Genomic DNA, 16114 nt, shown 5'->3' with positions numbered 1-16114 from the left:
CAATAATAGATATAGAGGCCGAAGGCCCAAACTGTCCAATGTGTGAGCAGCTCTCCCATCGTGGGCCCACGAATCCCACATATCGTGGACCCTTTATTCCCAACTCTCCGTCTTTGCGCTCCACAACAGAGTCCTAGAAAGCGATTCTGTATATCCCCAAAAAGCCCTCCGAGTCTCTTCAAATTTTCAGTTCCTACCCTCAATGCTCCGCTGCTCATCCGACACTACTTCTCTCCCCCTAGTTTCCTTGTCTCTCACTCTCCCAGCAACCAGGAATTGGTGGAGCCGGTGACGCCAGACTACGACGAGGAGAGAGTCGGGCAATGTTGACGGGTCATGGCGATTTAACTTCGAAGGTTTCCAGGTGTCCTCAAAGAGCACAGGGAGAAAAGACTTCCCCGTGGCCTCCATGACTGCCTGGGGAGTTTTAGGTAATTTCGCATCTTCACCTTCATTGTTAAAGGAATGGTATATTTGTTGTGATGGTCTTTGTTTTTTCTTTTTTGTGGTCTCAACTCAAATGCCAATATTCTGTTGCGTGCTTTGGTCTCCCAGAATTTTTCGTGTTTTGTTAGCTCACTTTTTGTTTTGTTTTGTTTTTGTTAATGAATTAAACAAGTTGGATTCATTTTTGTGGTGAGATTTTAATTTTTCTTTTTCTTACATATGAATATATTTGCGATTCCAAAGGGTGTGGAGGATACAATTTGCCATATTAAAAATGTAATCGAAAAGCTTAAAGTGGAGGTGAATTAAAAACATTTGTGGGAGAGTCCTGGTGAATTAGAAACATTTTGTTTATAGTTTATGGGTTTTTAATGTGCTCTGTGTTATGCAGTGTCTTTAGTTTTCTTAATGGAAGGGACCCTGTAGGATTGTTGGGTTCCTTACTTGTGCTGCCCCTTGTATTGAATGATCCCCAGGATTGACTGTCAGAGTGTAAGTTCACTTGCAACTTTTTTTTTTTTTTTTTTTTCCGTATCATCGAGTTGACTTTGACGATCTGATAAATATCTCATTTTCTGGTTGTGGTTGGAGTATGAGTATTTACTGTATTAGTTTATAGTTTCATCGTCTGTGTAAAGGGTGAAACAGGGTTTCATATTTTCATCCTCTATGTGAAGGGTGAAAGGGACAAAGGGAATATATGCAAATGTTAATTATTCTTTATGCAATTAGCATATGAGGAGCTTCAACAGGTACCATGTTAATTGTTCTGCTTGATGGCCTCAGGCCCGGAAGATAATGTGCCCGAGTACTGCCAACAACAGGTAGAAATGCTCGAGGGCTTTACCGAAATAGATGCCTTAGCGGAGGGTGGTTTTATTCCTGGAATGCCAAAGGATTTATATTGCATCATGTTCTCTGTCTCTGTAAACAATATCAGTACACTCAAATCACTTTTAAACTGATAGATAACAACTTATGTTGCAGGAAGAGCAGGAAAAGTTGGCAAAAAGTGAGACACGTGCCATCAGAATATCAAATATGGTTCTTTTTGCAGCTAAAGTTCATGCATCTCTCAGAAGTGGTTCTTTAGCCATCATCACATCCATGTTGGAGTCATTGCTCGATCTTTTGTCTGGCTTCATCCTGTGGTTTACTGCATTCTCCATGCAAACCCCTAACCCATATGAGTACCCTATTGAGAAGAAACGTACGCACCCCTTGGTATGTCTCTGTACCATTCTTGATGGTAATTATAGCCACTGGTTCAAATTGCATATGATGCTGATGCATGCAACTGGAATCTGCTTATAATGTTTTCTATGTTTACACAGTTATGTTGCCTTCAAAGTCACAAATCACGACCTTTCTTTATCTTAATGCTCTTGTGGGGATATACATTACTGATATATGATATCACAGGGTTACTCCCCTATCATGGTTGCTATGCGTTCAGTTGTGCGGCTTGAATAGTTGTATCCAATCTCAACTGTTAATGGGCTTGGGGTTCACCCATACGTGGAGCCGTTCACTGTTGAGATTGGATATCGTTTCTATTTTCGTTTCTCTTTTGGGAATGAAGATGGAAGGTATCCATATCATTTGCTTTGGTTGTACTCTTTTCCTTGTTGGACAGCCCTACAAATTGTTCGTACAAGTTGGTTAGTTATCTATTTCTTCTTAATCTACATTGAACATATTCTAACTAAGCACTGAGAGGAAAGTTCTAACCATTTATTTTTCTTCATTCATGCTGCTTCATGTTAAATGTTGTGTTTTGTTCTTTGTATGCTTGACCATTGCCTTAGTTGTTTCCCTGGATTTTTTATTGGCATATCTCGACCATTTTTCTTTCTTTGATGGGAATTTTCTGTGGTTTCTTTTTTCTATGTTTTTCGTTTTCTGCAAGTTAAGCTATATTTTAAGGAGAAATCTGTTCATTTTATCTGGTTGTGGATAGTGGTGCCCTTTGGAACTTGAATTGTATGTGATGAATTATTGTCATGTGTTAGGAGTAGATCATACATACGAAAGTGTGCGTAGATCATATAGCGAACAAGTGAGTCTCACGAGCGAAACCCGATTAAGCGAGTGCGGAGAGGCTAGTACAAGATAAAATTCAGAAATCATATGCCCATTCCATTCCATCAGCTTGTCTACCATTAGTATGCATTGCTACAGACAATGAGCCAAAAACTCATATATATATATATATATATATATATGGGTCACGATCCGGGGACACACATTTTGACACAAAATATGACTCATTTTATTATACCTTTAGATTTCAGCACTTTTGGCGGGTAGATGAATGGAGTCTTAACTTTATAAAGAATAAAAATAAAATTGTTAGTTATCCTTGTGTCTTTTACGGGAAACTAAATTTTCTTTCCGAAAGCATTCTCTCTCCATCTCTGCATTCTCATTCTCTTCCTCTTCATTTGAAACTCAAACTTAAAACTATCTACCCCAAAAAAAAAAAAAAAAATCAAACTGGAAACATAATGAAAGCAGACAGACTTTGATCAGGACTTTGCCTTAGTTGTTTCCCTGGATTTTTTATTGGCATATCTCGACCATTTTTCTTTCTTTCATGAGAATTTTCTGTGGTTTCTTTTTTCTATGTTTTTCGTTTTCTGCAAGTTAAGCTATATTTTAAAGGAGAAATCTGTTCATTTTATCTGGTTGTGGATAGTGGTGCCCTTTGGAACTTGAATCGTATGTGATGAATTATTGTCATGTGTTAGGAGTAGATCATACATACGAAAGTGTGCGTAGATCATATAGCGAACAAGTGAGTCTCACGAGCGAAACCCGATTAAGCGAGTGCGGAGAGGCTAGTACAAGATAAAATTCAGAAATCATATGCCCATTCCATTCCATCAGCTTGTCTACCACTAGTATGCATTGCTACAGACAATGAGCCAAAAACTCATATATATATATATTTTGGTCATAAGTCAGGTGTTCATATTCAAAATAAATTCATTTAAAGTAAAAACTTACAATGTGCAAAGCTTACACTCATTCTAAGGTTGTTCTTCAGAACATGGTTTCTGAGAGAACATTTTGAAACTGAAAAAAGATGAAGAGAAAAAACGATCGATGTTTACAAATGAGGCAATAGCCTTCTTTTAAAGACAAAATAAAAGTAACTCAGGTTTACAAAAGTAACTCAAGTGAATAAAAGTAACTCAAGTAACTTTAGGTAACTTGCTTTAACTTCTAGTAACTTGCTTTAACTCAGGTAACTTGTCTGCAGTAGTCTAATCTGAATTCAAATCATAGGCTTTATAGGCTTCATCATAGGCATCATTAGGATCTTGACCATGCAGATAAGAAATTGAATTAACGGTTTATCTATAATTTTAAGCTTAGAAGGTAATATTTTATCAACTTTGGATTCTATATTGTCTAATTGTTTTCCTATAGTCACTAGACTTTGATTAGTATAATTATTTTGTTCAACTAAACATTTAGTAGACTCATTAGTAGGATCAGGAATCTTAAAGGGAGCAGCAGTGATAGTTTTTGTTCCAGCAGTTATCAGGATAGTTTCTACAGGGGGATGACTTGAAACCACTTCAGACTTATCTAGTTTTTTCCATTTTTCTTTAGTTATAGCTTTTAATTCATTAGGAATATAACGACTTTCTACAAAATCAAGATAATTGATTTCTACTTTTGCAGATCTCATATAATCTTTCCATGCATGGTGTATTTTATCTCTTTCATTTTTATCAGGGACAACCTTATGATAAATATCTCGTCTGTAGGAATTAGCAGGGTCTAAAAGGTGTGATTCTAAGGCTTTCCAATTGATCTTAAAATTTTCAGGACGTCTTAAAACATTTAATTGATTATCTATATCATAAACATGTGCAGTAGCTATTTCACTAGCAAGGTTGTAAACAAGAAATCAATTATCTTGATTTTGTAGAAAGTCGTTATATTCCTAATGAATTAAAAGCTATAACTAAAGAAAAATGGAAAAAACTAGATAAGTCTGAAGTGGTTTCAAGTCATCCCCCTGTAGAAACTATCCTGATAACTGCTGGAACAAAAACTATCACTGCTGCTCCCTTTAAGATTCCTGATCCTACTAATGAGTCTACTAAATGTTTAGTTGAACAAAATAATTATACTAATCAAAGTCTAGTGACTATAGGAAAACAATTAGACAATATAGAATCCAAAGTTGATAAAATATTACCTTCTAAGCTTAAAATTATAGATAAACCGTTAATTCAATTTCAAGATTTACAGCCTAAATTTGCTCTAAAAACCTCTTCTACTTCTAAAAAGATTGAGAAAATTGAAGAAATGCTTGAACAATTATCCCCGTTAAAAGGTGAGAAATCTGGTGTTAAAACCTTAGGAATTTCTCCTGTGAGTAATTCTGATTCCGAAATGAGTTTAGAAACTGATGAGTCTAGTAATATTTCTAAAATTGAAAATGCATTTAAAAACCTAGAATTAGAGTCTGAGTTAAAAGTTAAAAGATTAACTAACAACACCCGTAAGATAAACCCTACAAGCTTAACAAAAAATTGGTATCCCAAACCTACACCTCCTGACATTCAATTTGAAGAACGCAATAATCTGAGCCAATTTTCAGTTTCCTCTGATAAATTATATGAATGGAATATTGATGGCCTTTCTGAGCAAGAAATAATGAATAAACTTACACATATGTCCATGGTTGCTAACAGCTACATTACAAACCACAGTTTAAGACAATCTGAGATAGTCCCTTTGTTAGAAACTGGTTTTACAGGAACTCTCCGTTCTTGGTGGGATAAACACTTATCTGATGAGTCTCGAAATAAAATAATACATGCTGTTAAATTAAATGAGGATGGTCTTCCTTTGTTTGATACCAATATAGGACGAGGAATAGAAGATGGAGTCAATACACTTCTTTACACTATAATTGAGCATTTTATAGGTACACCAAGTCATACACAATCTAGAATACATGACCAGCTGAGTAATTTAAGATGTCCTCAATTAAGTGATTTTAGGTGGTATAAAGATGTTTTTATTTCTCGAGTAATGCTAAGAGAAGATAGTAATCAAGCTTTTTGGAAAGAAAAATTTATAAATGGTTTACCCAATTTGTTTGCACACAAAATACGAACTGTCCTAAGTAATGAATTAGGTCATATAGATTATGATAATTTGACTTATGGTAATATTATAAGCACAATAAATCAAGAAGGAATGAAAATGTGTATAGACATGAAGATAAATAAACAAATAGAGTCTGAACGCAGATCAGCTAAGTATGAATTAGGTAATTTCTGTGAACAATATGGTTTAATCTCCACTGCACCTTCCCGTAGGAATAAGCTTAGTTACCCTAGTCATCTCAAAAAGAAACGTCATTATAGCACCTTTAGGAAAACCTACAGAAACAATAATACACCTGATGAATTCTACAGGAAAAGAAAATATTCCCCTAAGAAAAGATGGTCAAAAGCACCTGCCTACAAGAAAGATGCTCGCTTTTACAAAAAGTCTGGTAAAGATAAAAGTAAAGTGAAATGCTTTAAATGTCAAAAGTATGGTCACTATGCAAATGATTGTAAAGTTAAAGAAACCATCCGACAATTACAAATCACAGATGCAGAAAAAGACAACTTAATTAAAGTCCTTGAGTTAAGAAACTCTGAGTCTAGTGAAAACGAATCCACAGTTAGTCATTCTGAGTCAGTTAATTATGAAACCTCTGATTCTCAGTTAAGTTCCCCTAAAATTCAATTAGGATGCAGAGATAAATGTTGCAGTACTCTTAAGCATATTTCTGTTTTAACTAAAAGTGAAGAACAAGAAGAGTTATTAATAGATTTAATTAGTAAAATTGAGAATCCTGATTTAAAATCTGAATATTTGAAAAAACTGAGACATATCCTTTCACAGGATGCTAGTACAAGTCAACCGAACCCTGTAATCAATTTGAGCACTACTCTAGAAAAATTTAATAAGAAAACAGAAATTACTTTACATGATTTACATTCTGAGGTAAAATTAATTAAAAAAGAAATAGTTGAATTAAAACAGCTAAGTTATAAACTACAAACTGAGAATTCTGACATCCGACAAGTTTTAAATACATTACTTGATAAAACACCTTCTGAGTCCCATAGTCCACCTAGTAGTCCTACTCATAAGTCAGAACCTGAACATGTTATTAACCTAATTAAACAAGTTAATTTCAGAAAATGGTATTCTAAAGTTACTATAATTGTAAAAAATTATGAATTTGATACAGTAGCTTTATTTGATTCTGGTGCAGATCTTAACTGTATAAAAGAAGGTTTAGTTCCTACTAAGTATTATCAGAAATCTACAGAATCCTTACATACTGCTTCTGGTAAATCGCTTCAATTAAATTATGAAATTCCTAAAGCCCATGTTTGTCAAAATAAAGTCTGTTTTAAAACATCATTTGTTTTAGTTAAAAATATAACTGATGAAGTTATTCTAGGATTACCGTTTATAAGCCTGCTTTATCCTTTTCAAGTTGAATATGATGGTGTTGTCTCCACTTATCTAGGTGAGAGTGAAATTTACTTTTTTATCAAAACCTGAGCTGTACAATTTAAAACATTCGACTAAAACTGATTTTGCAAAAACAATTACTTTGATTAAAGGAAAAACTAATCATCTGAGCCATTTACAACAAGAAATTAAAACTAAGAGAATTGAGTCTCAGTTAAATAGCCCTACTTTAAAAGAAGAAATTAGTTGCTTTGAGAAAAAACTGATTTCTGAAGTCTGTTCTGATTTCCCTACTGCTTTTTGGCATAGAAAAAATCATGTTGTACATTTGCCCTATATCAAGGATTTTTCTGAGAAAAATATACCAACTAAAGCTAGGCCTATACAGATGAATCATGAGATGATGGAATTCTGTAAAACTGAAATTAATGAGTTATTACAAAAAAATATAATCCGAAAAAGTAAATCTCCCTGGTCTTGTCCTGCTTTTTATGTACAGAAAAATGCAGAATTAGAAAGAGGATCTCCTCGATTAGTTATTAATTATAAACCTTTAAATTCTGTTCTTGCATGGATTCGTTATCCAATCCCTAATAAAAGAGATCTGATTAAACGGTTAGATAAAGCTGTTATTTTCTCTAAGTTTGATATGAAAAGTGGATTCTGGCAAATACAGATCCATGAGTCTAATCGATACAAAACTGCTTTTGTTACCCCTTTTGGGCACTATGAGTGGAATGTTATGCCTTTTGGTCTTAAGAATGCTCCCAGTGAATTCCAAAATATAATGAATGAGATTTTTAACCCATACAGTCATTTTTCTATTGTTTACATTGATGATGTTTTGATTTTCTCTGAGTCCTTAGAGCAACACTAGAAACATCTGCATACATTCTTGCATATCATAAAAACCAATGGACTAGTTGTATCTGCAAAGAAAATTAAATTATTTCAAACTCATATTAGATTTTTAGGATATAATATACATCATTTACAGATTCATCCCATAGACCGAGCCATTCATTTTGCAGATAAATTCCCTGATCAAATTACAGATAAAAATCAATTACAAAGATTTTTAGGATCCCTTAATTATATATCTGAATTTTATAAGAATTTAAGACAACAATGTAAACCCTTATTTGATAGGCTACAGGTTAATCCTCCCCCTTGGTCGTCTATTCATACAAGCATTGTTAAACAGATTAAGTGTCATGTTAAGACTCTTCCTTGCCTTGGTATTCCTACTCCAAATTCCTTTAAAATCGTTGAAACTGATGCCTCTGATTTAGGTTATGGTGGTATTCTTAAACAGAAAATTGAGTCTTCTTCTGAGCAAATTGTCCGTTTTCATTCTGGTATCTGGTCTCCTTCCCAATCTAATTACAGTACTATTAAAAAAGAAATATTATCTATTGTATTATGCATTACTAAATTTCAAGATGATTTATTAAATCAAAAATTTTTAGTTCGTATTGATTGCAAATCTGCTAAATATGTTTTAGAAAAGGATGTTCAAAATCTTGCATCAAAACAGATTTTTGCACGTTGGCAAGCTCTTTTAAGCATTTTTGATTTTGATATAGAATATCTGAGAGGCAGTGAGAATTCTATTCCTGATTTTCTTACAAGAGAATTTTTACAGGATAAGCAATGGCCGGCACATCAAGAGATAAGCAAAAAATGAGTCACGCCCCTACACCCCGAATCTTGCCTGCTTCTTTGAGTCAAAAGCCTACTCCTTCTATTAAAAATGAGTCTGATTCCTTTTCCGTAAAAGCTGAGCCCTATACAATCACCCCCTATCCTGGCCATCCACCTCTTCCAGTCTTGAGTAATAGGTTTAGCCCCTTAGGTACTACAGTCACCCCTGCAAGACCCAATTACCAGTCTGCATTAGTCTCTAGTTATGATCCGTTTCAGTTACCTCCCACTGCATCGCCTATATCTTCTCCCTCTTTCCAAAAGTCCTCCCCTTATGTTTTAAAGAATACAACCAACATAGTAATCATTGATTCTCATATTCCTACCTCCATGAGTCCTGCCCAAATTGCAGCCTTTCATTTCCCTCCTGGATTTCATTATCTTCCTCACAGTCCTTACAAATCTTTGAAATTTTACAGAGAAATTCTTCATGAAACTAAGTCTGTTGAAATTAAGCCCATTAGAGACAAAACTGACCCTACAAAAATTATATATCATTCCCTTTACATTCATCAAATTTTGCATCCTAAGTCCTGGGGTTCCCGTCCTCATGAGCTCCGAACTCTTCCTTCTAAATATCAATATAATTATGCAGACTATGTTGAAGCCTGGTATTACATTTTTCTTCATCAAACCCCTGAGTTTTCTCATTCCTGGTTTATTAATTTTGATAATAAGTTTAAAAATACTGAGCTTCCCTATTGGTTCCTGCATTGGTGGGGCACCCATGGTCCCAAATCTGATATTATTCCTCCTGCAGTCCATGAGCTAATTAATTATTTTACCAAGAAATACAAGATTCCTGAGCGAGATCTTTTCTTTCCTCCTGATCTCCTATTCTTTACAAAATACAGGCTCCCTTGGATTATGAAATGGAATTATATTGTTGATTGGGAATCTCGTTTTTTCTCCCGTCAGTTTCTTGTTAAGTGGTGGGACCGCTTTGAGGTCCATCGCATTACAGATTATGTTTACAAGGACTTTCCTCTGGTCCCTAGTCGAACTCCTAAGCCCAAGCATGAGCCCTCCTCTTCACATTCTTCTGATACTATGCTTACAGTTGAAGGCAAATCTAAAACTGAGTTACAAGATTTAGCTCAACAGCTCCTCCGTGCTTCCCAGATGCATGATGGTGATGATAATGATGCTGAGTCTGAAACCTCTTCTAGTTGTCAACCTATACAACCAACTCCTGAGCGCCCTGTCCATTGGGCTGACTATCTGCATGGTCAAGATCCTAATGATGCCTATGATGAAGCCTATAAAGCCTATGATTTGAATTCAGATTAGACTACTGCAGACAAGTTACCTGAGTTAAAGCAAGTTACTAGAAGTTAAAGCAAGTTACCTAAAGTTACTTGAGTTACTTTTATTCACTTGAGTTACTTTTGTAAACCTGAGTTACTTTTATTTTGTCTTTAAAAGAAGGCTATTGCCTCATTTGTAAACATCGATCGTTTTTTCTCTTCATCTTTTTCAGTTTCAAAATGTTCTCTCAGAAACCATGTTCTGAAGAACAACCTTAGAATGAGTGTAAGCTTTGCACATTGTAAGTTTTTACTTTAAATGAATTTATTTTGAATATGAAGAACATTATATTCATGTATTACATTATTTTTATAATCATGTTTTCATTATCTTGTATAGTTCTGCTCCTCCTTTCTTTCTTTCCTTTTTGGTATCAGAGCCGTAAGCGTTGTAAGAATTAGTCTTAAGTCGCAACTCATCCAACCCAAGTGGCTGGTTTAGGATTTCTGAGTTGAAGTTCTTTGATTTTTCCTTTCCTTTCCTTTCCTCTGCAAAGTGTCTGTCGGTTTTCTCTCTGGTCCAAACAGTGAGTCCTTTTTCCAAACGATAAGTCCCGGGGTAGGGCACGAGCGGTGGGCGTGAGCGGAGAGAGAGTTTATCCTCAGATTCCTTGTCGGGTAAAGTTAAGTCCAGGATTTCTCATTTTTCTTCTTCTCTGGTTATCCTATCCCATATCATTAGGAAAAGATGAGTCGCTTCTTACGCACAAATTCTTGTAACTCTAGCAGTTCTAGAGCCTCTATAGGAAGATTACCTGAGATAGTAAATGAAGAACAATTTGAGTACAATAGTACTAATAATGATGAACAATTAGACTTTAAAGATTGGAATATACCTAAGATTCCTAGTCATAATATATACAGAAAGAAATGGTCTTTATCTGCATTTAATTCTACTACGCATGTTAAAACTGTAGAACAAGTTTATGCTTTAAGTAAAGAACATGAGTCTTGTCAATTGCTTAATTTAGATTTAATTAAGAAACATAAGCATGATGGTAATAATTTCCTGCATATTGGTTTGGTTCAAGTCGCTGTTAAGCCTTTAACTAGATTAGGTTTACAAGCTTCAATTTTATTATGTTTACGTGATGCACGATTTACAGATTTTAATGATAGTGTGCTTGGTATGATTGAGTCGAGTCTTTGTAATGGCCCTGTTCATTTTGATTGCTATCCTGATTTTACCGTAAGTCTGAATGATCCTCATATTCTTAAGACATTAACTTTGAATCTAAAAACATCTGGTTATAATGTTCTACCTGGTACCCAGCCTTTAGCCTTAGTTTATAGAATTTATTATAAAGTTACAGGTACTAATATGAATTTTCAAGCTTTGAATAAGAGTCCTAAAGATCAAACCCTGTTAATACAAAGTTGTACACCTGATGCTAATATTAGAATACCGCGTACTGTTAAATGGTCTGAAATTACTTTACCTACAGATTGGACTTTAATCACTGAGTCTCAGCCTATGCCTATTCAACGTAGCTTAGATAACTTAGATTATATTCATCAATATATGGATGGTAGTGTTAAGATTAATTTCCAACACCAACCTAAGTCTACAGTCCAATTACAACAATTACCTACGCCTAGCCCCTCTAAAAGACATGAGCCAGCACGTCATTCTTCTGCTTCTTCTTCCACTACAGTTAGAGATTTAGAAATAGAAAAAGATTTAATTGATCTAAAAATTGCATCCCTTAAGAAAAAAGACCAAGTTAGTCATCCTTGTTATGGTTCTCCACCCCTTGGAAACCCATATATTCCTGCCCCTGAGCCTAAAGTTAATTCCCCTACACAGTCTGATTTCCTTGCTAGTGAAATAGCTACTGCACATGTTTATGATATAGATAATCAATTAAATGTTTTAAGACGTCCTGAAAATTTTAAGATCAATTGGAAAGCCTTAGAATCACACCTTTTAGACCCTGCTAATTCCTACAGACGAGATATTTATCATAAGGTTGTCCCTGATAAAAATGAAAGAGATAAAATACACCATGCATGGAAATATATATATGGGTCACGATCCGGGGACACACATTTTGACACAAAATATGACTCATTTTATTATACCTTTAGATTTCAGCACTTTTGGCGGGTAGATGAATGGAGTCTTAACTTTATAAAGAATAAAAATAAAATTGTTAGTTATCCTTGTGTCTTTTACGGGAAACTAAATTTTCTTTCCGAAAGCATTCTCTCTCCATCTCTGCATTCTCATTCTCTTCCTCTTCATTTGAAACTCAAACTTAAAACTATCTACCCCAAAAAAAAAAAAAAAATCAAACTGGAAACATAATGAAAGCAGACAGACTTTGATCAGGAGTGTGCGTAAAGCTTTTTATGGCTCGTATCATTTTTCTTAGAATCTGAAGATATGGAGCATAAATAAGTTTCAGCTTTTTTATGGCATGTTTAGGTTTTTACCTCTTCACGTTGCAGGGGGTTGAGTCTTGTATTTTATGAAAGAAAGAAAGTGGGAATCGGGCTTGGGGTAGGTTTAGGCAAGGCAGTGAGAACTGCTTGTTTTCTTCCTTTTCTTTGTTCCCTCCAGCAATTATATAGTTGGAAAAATTGTTATATACGTGACAAAATATTCTGTGCAATGTTTATGAAAATGCCATTTGGAGGATTTGGTCTTTCTGGATACACATGTGGAATACCCTTTGATGATTTTAAAATCCTTTGTATAATATATTTATTTGATTGTCTGTTTTGCATCTTCAGTCACTGAAGGGATTGTCTGAAGAGATTGTTGAGACTGCAGAGACGGAGTCAGGATTCACTATGTTTCCAATGCCCATGGGCTTGAAAGGGAGATTCGTTTGTAACCCAGCACTGAATTTCCTGAGCTGCGGTTTTCCAAGGTAAAAATTAAAATGGATTTGGAATGTTATTCTTTGAGGCTGTTTGTCCTTGAAGATTATAATTTATTTTGATGGTAAATTGATGTTTTTTTATCAGCCTGGAAAAAGATGGTTGAGTTGAGACAGCAAATTTCCGGCAGAGAAACAGTTCAAGAAGTTGAGCTGGTGCAGGGAAGAGGACACCCTAGCCAGAAGAGTTGGGTACTTAGATTGAGAGGAATTGAAACGGTGGACGAGGTGAGCTTATTGAGAGCTAGCTTTTGTTTTCTGCTGTTTATGTATTAATTTGCTTGTTTCAAGTTTCCTTTTTTGTTAGTGATGTTCGTGCATACAAGATATGGCAATAGCCTAATTGGGCCTGCATTCTCCTTGTTCCATTTATTTAGAAAAGATAGGGGGGTAGCCTAATTTGGGTTAAAAATATATATTGACATTATTAGTATGTTGGATAATAGAGTTTCACGATTAAACTTCCCTAGGAAAATTTCTGTGTCCTCGAGAACATTGAAAACTCTTTTGTGTTAATGTGTCTATAACCATGGATTATTCAAATTCGTTCAGGCTAGGCAGCTTATTGGCTTCAACCTTTACTTGTGAGGGAAGAGTTGGAGGAAGGCCGAATTCTTTAGCCGTGATCTTGTCGGGTTGACAGTAATTCTTAAGGTTTGTGTTGGTAATGTGTTGTATTTTTTATAAAAAGAAATGGCTTTGTGCATGAGCATGTGTGTGATCCTTACGTTTAATTTCGTTTGTATCCCTGAGATCCACCAGAACATTGGTATCATAATATCATGTTCATGGGCTTCAAGGGGATATTCAAACTTTCTCTATGGTTAATAAAAGCCCGTTCATTTTATCGTTTAGAGAAAGCGTCATGTTATTTTATCTTGCCATGCATCAACGAAGAAGAAGTGAAATATTGAATGACTTTGGACATCTAGTCTATAATAGATTCATCAGTACAGCCAAAGCTTTTCAATCTTGTATTATTGAATGACCAATTATTCAGTTACGTTGCATGTAGGATGTATTTCATAATCTCGTAAAATTCTGATTCCATGGCCTAAGAGTGTTCCTATATGATCTATTGCCTTTGCTGAATACCACCAGTTCATTTTCTAGTGTGGTGTTACCCTTGCTTTAGTGCTACTGGCTATTAACACGGTTTTGCAGAAAACTGATTTCTGTCTTTAACATCTCGTGTAAACACGGTTTTGGAGATACTTGTTTGCTAATGTGGATCCTATCTAAGACTATGCACACCACAACAGAGTCCTCTGAGAAATTCTGTATATCCCCAAAAAGCCCTCCGATTCTCTTCAAATTTTCAGTTCCTACCCTCAATGCTCCGTTGCTCATCCGACACTACTTCTCTGCCCCTAGTTTCCTTGTCTCTCACTCTCCCAGCAACTAGGAATTGGTAGAGCCGGTGACGCCCGACTACGACGAGGATTGAGTCGAGCAATGTTGACGGGTCATGGCGGTTGAACTTCGACGGTTTCCCAGGTGTCCTCTGAGAGCACAAGGAGAAAAGACGTCCCCGTGGCCTCCATGACTGCCTGGGGGTTTAGGTAATTTCGCATCTTCACCTTCATTGTTAAAGGAATGGTATATTTGTTGTGATGATATTTTTTTTTTTTTTTTTTATGGTCTCAACTCAAATGCCAATATTCTGTTGCGTGCTTTGGTCTCCCAGCATTTTTCTTGTTTTGGTAGCTCAACTTTTTTTTTTGTTTTGGTGCCAATATTCTGTTGAATTCATTTTTGTGGTGAGATTTTAATTTTTCTTTTTCTTACATATGAATATATTTGTGATTCCAAAGGGTATGGAACATAAATAAGTTGCAGCTTTTTTATGGCATGTTTAGGTTTTACCCCTTCACATTACAGGGGGTTGAGTCTCGTATTTTATCAAAGAAAGAAAGTGGGAATCGGGCTTCGGGTAGGTTTAGGCAAGGCAGTGAGAACTGCTTGTTTTCTTCCTTTTTTCTTTGTTCCCTCCAGCAATTATATAATTGTAAGAGTTGTTATATATGTGACAAAATATTCCGTGCAATATTTATGAAAATGCCATTTGGAGGATTTGGTCTTTCTGGATACACATGCGGAATACCCTTTGATGATTTTAAAATCCTTTGTATAATATATTTATTTGATTGTCTGTTTTGCATCTTCAGTCACTGAAGAGATTGTCTGAAGAGATTGTTGAGACTACAGGGACGGAGTCAGGATTCACTATGTTTCCAATGTCCATGGGCTTGAAGGGGAGATTCGTGTGTAACCCAGCACTGAAATTCCTGAACTGCGGTTTTCCAAGGTAAAAATTAAAATGGATTTGGAATGTTATTCTTTGAGGCTGTTTGTCCTTGAAGATTATAATATATTTTGATGGTAAATTGATGTTTTTTTGTTTTTTTTTTGTTTTTTTTTTTTTGGGTCAGCCTGGAAAAAGATGGTTGAGTTGAGACAGCAAATTTCCGGCAGAGAAACAGTTCAAGAAGTTGAGCTGGTGCAGGGAAGAGGACACCCTGGCCAGAAGAGTTGGATACTTAGATTGAGAGGAATTGAAACAGTGGACGAGGTGAGCTTATTGAGAGCTAGCTTTTGTTTTCTGCTGTTTATGTATTAATTCACTTGTTTCGAATTTCATTTTTTGTTAGTTATGTTCATGCATACAAGATATGGTGATAGCCTAATTGGGCCTGCATTCTCCTTGTTCTGTTTATTTAGAAAAGATATGGGGGTAGCCTAATTTGGGTTAAAAATATATATTGACATTATTAGTATGTTGGATAATAGAGCTTCACAATTAAACTTCCCTAGGAAAATTTGTGTCCTCGAGAACATTGAAAACTCTTTTGTGTTAATGTGTCTATAACCATGGATTATTGAAATTCGTTCAGGCTGGGCAGCTTATTGGCTTCAACCTTTGCTTGTGAGGGAAGAGTTGGAGGAAGGCCGAATTCTTTAGTCGGGATGATAGTAATTCTTAAGGTTTGTGTTGGTAATGTGTTTTAAAAAGAAATGGCTTTGTGCATGAGCATGTGTGTGATCCTTACGTCTAATTTCATTTGTATCCCTGAGATCCGCTAGATAAACATTGGTATCATAATATCATGTCCATGGGCTTCAAGGGGAGATTGAAACTTTCTCTGTGGTTAATAAAATCTCGTTCATTTTATCATTTAGAAAAAGCGTCATGTTATTTTATCTTGCCATGCATCAATGAAGAAGAAGCGAAATATTGAATGACTTTAATAGATTCATCAGTAC

General features: G+C 35.3%; 1 long non-coding RNA gene across 3 annotated transcripts; it reads left to right on the top strand.

The window, feature by feature from the left end:
- Nucleotides 1–111: 111 nt before the first annotated feature.
- LOC117620321 lies at nt 112–16029 on the top strand. 3 transcript variants are annotated; one of them, XR_004584724.1, is made up of 8 exons: nt 112–431; nt 1435–1671; nt 12702–12841; nt 12939–13078; nt 13403–14412; nt 15019–15158; nt 15283–15422; nt 15745–16029. It is a non-coding gene; the product is annotated as an uncharacterized LOC117620321 (long non-coding RNA). The 3 variants fall into 3 exon arrangements; XR_004584725.1 differs by lacking the exon at nt 112–431 and adding an exon at nt 830–939; XR_004584726.1 differs by lacking the exons at nt 112–431; nt 1435–1671 and adding an exon at nt 1883–2108.
- Nucleotides 16030–16114: the final 85 nt, after the last annotated feature.

Source organism: Prunus dulcis, chromosome 2 (assembly GCF_902201215.1).
Source record: "Prunus dulcis chromosome 2, ALMONDv2, whole genome shotgun sequence".
In the NCBI taxonomy this organism is placed as follows: Eukaryota; Viridiplantae; Streptophyta; class Magnoliopsida; order Rosales; family Rosaceae; genus Prunus; species Prunus dulcis.
Note: the sequence above shows the minus strand (reverse complement) of the source record. Positions and strands in the feature narration are given on the sequence as shown.